This window comes from Pinus tabuliformis, chromosome 8, assembly GCF_031772625.1.
Source record: "Pinus tabuliformis cultivar Carrire ecotype Pingquan chromosome 8, CPIR1, whole genome shotgun sequence".
NCBI lineage: Eukaryota > Viridiplantae > Streptophyta > Pinopsida > Pinales > Pinaceae > Pinus > Pinus tabuliformis.
The window spans coordinates 843,895,336-843,898,293 of record NC_142294.1 but is presented as its reverse complement, the minus strand read 5'-3'; positions in this window follow the sequence as shown (position 1 = coordinate 843,898,293).

Sequence of the window (2,958 nt, the reverse complement as noted above, 5' to 3'; positions counted from 1 at the left end):
ATAGATGAAGTTCATAGGCTGCTTGCACCACCACAATCTACCCAACAACCTGTTGTTTTAACTCATCCATTTCCTGCATAGCTGCAACAACAAATGGATGCCCAACCTCCTCCACCTCCACATGGGGGAAACGAGGGGTCGTTTTCCCATCCTACCAACAATTTGTCCATTTTTATGTGCAAAGAAGATGTGAATGTGACCATATATTATTCCCGAGTCGAGTTCTTCCTCTAAGGACTGACCCTCTCCACCTCCTTCCAATGGACCTATCACGTTAGATAAGCCTTTGGAACTTGTCTATCACGCACCTAAGGGTGTCATTCATAAGACAACACACAACTACCTTGGCTACTCAACACTACAGTATTGTTGAAGATCTTGCCCAGGCTCCTTGTGCCATGTCTTACCTATATGTTTTGCAAAGTTGTCCTCAACAACGCAAGGCCTTGTTGTCTACAATTAGTGGAGTCGATCCTTCTTACTCAAAACTCATCACCTTCAATGTTGACAAGGTTGTCTTCTGAATTTCCCACCATATCACATTCCAGATTACTATGTGTATCTTTCACAAAAATGTTCATCGCACCTTAGTGGATGAAGGCTCTTCCACTTATGTCATGTCAGAATCATGTTGGAAGGCTCTCGGATCTTCAACACTCACCAATTCTAACACAACTCTTCAAGCCTTTGATGGACATAATTTTGTACCTAAGGGGGTTCTTCCCAAGTTTTACATAAGTTAGGAGGTAAATTGTTTATGTTGATGTTGAAGTCGTCGCCGCTCCCTTGGACTATAACCTACTCCTTGGTCATAGTTTTTTTTATGCCATGATTGAAGTTGTATCGTTCGTATTTCGTGTCCTTTTCTTTCCTCATGAAGGAAATATTGTGACCATTAACCAACTATAATATTGTGTGTCATCGACACAACTTACCACTAGAGGGAACTCAGTCCCACTTATGGGAAATAACCCTGGTTAGTATCAGAGTGTTGGTGCGGGCTTTTTTAAAAGTTCATCCATTAAGGGTGTTTTTCCTCAATTACTGTCGCCCAACATTCCTTCATCCTCTTCGAAAGCTCATATGCATATAATCTCTTCCAACACTCGTGGACCCCATAGACCTTTTGATCCTTGGGTGGTGTCACCTGATCTTATGGAAGTTAATCAAGCTAGTGAGCCTCCTCCGCAACCTTTAGTGTAAGAGATTTCCTCTCCAGCATTCCCGTCATAACCTCCTAACGTTGGTAAGAAAATCCATCCCACTATAGAATATGACCAGGTTCCTTTGCCCACAAGGGTCGTCACTCTGCTTGTTCCATGTGACTCTTTTGATGACAAACGCCCTCGTCTAGTCAACTTGAAATTCATGGATCTACCCACTATTAATCCTAGGGAGGTTATGCCTCTTCCCACTTCTAGTATCCCCGATGTGGAACAAGTAGAGCTTGGAAACATAAATCTTGGAACGATTCAAGGGGCACCTCCTTGGCCTTCCTTAGAAGTGCCACCCCTGAACCGAGTCAAGTTTTGGGCTTCAACTACCAAACTTGCTAATGAATTATCCAACTCCTCTCCACCTATTGAGGAGCTTCTTGTACCTCCTTTATGTCTTGATCCTCCCTTATGTCCTTAGGTTAATTTTGAGAGAATGACTATGTCACAATATCCTTTGCATGGTCAACCTTTTCGGATTGGAAAGTTTTTCTTCCTTTGGCATGGCCCCACATTGGTGAGCCATATGGTCCCCTTACCCTCCATGAGTTTGCGTATAGAAACCGTTGGCATGTGCTCGATTGTGGGCACACTTTAGCATGACCTATTGGATTGTGGTGCACTTGTACATATTGTACATAGGAGTGTGATGCTTTATATATTTTTGGTTTGATGTGTGATGCGATTATTTGTCATGCCTTATTTATGCCAAAATCCAAAAATTATAAAATTCAAAATACTAAAAAATATATAGTCTTATGTTTAGCTCATCCATGTTTTGTTTCTTTCATTATGTGATTTAACCATGGGTCTAGTCTTTATGGATGGTTTTTACAGGATAGGGTGGCACTTTTATTGCGACATCCATTGGGCCTGAGGTACGTTTCCTCTTACTGGCATATAGGGGTAGGTCATTTTCGTTGTCCTCATTGCATTATTGACCACCAGTTCCATATTTATGCCTTAGGTCCTATCTCAACAAGTTGCGACTTTAGCCACTTTCCATTATGCATGTCATCGCTTGGTGATAGATCTTACTTGATCATGGATACCCTATTATAGCACCTCCTTGCCATTTTGGTATCCATATAGTCATTTTATTCTATTTCAGAATCCTCCTTCTGACCAGCCATGACCTAGAATTTGAGCCTTATGTCCTCTTCTTCGTCATATTTCTGGCCATACCCCAAGAGGATTCCACACTTTTTCCCTTGTGATTTCCACTTTTATCAGCTTAATTTTTCACAATGAGCCTTGGTTTCTTCATTCAATTGTCATCATCTGCTTGGCCTACCATTCACTTTCACTTGGTGTTTTACCCTTTCTTGGAGGAACCGTTGTGATGAGTGGTCCTATTAACCTGCCTCTTGTCCTCGTTATGTCATGATTAGTTCCATCATCACTGGAACCATTTGCTATCCATTATACCACTCGTTCCTCCAAGATGAGTTTCCTTTAAGATCTTATCAGACTCCTTAATTTATAAAATATTGTCGAGTGAACTTGTCTCCTTCACGCTCGTAAAAGTACCAAGAGGGGTCATCTACCTAGTATAAGTTTAACCCTTTTCCAGACTGGGATAGACTAGTTACGAAAAAATAATACCCTTGTTTACTATGGCTAGGAGGTTCTCCCTTGTATAATTTTATCTCTTTTTTAGGCTTGGGGGACAAATTTACAAAAAAGAAACTTATAAAAAGAGAAGGGAGGGAACATTTATTTCCATTAGTCATCAAATGACAAC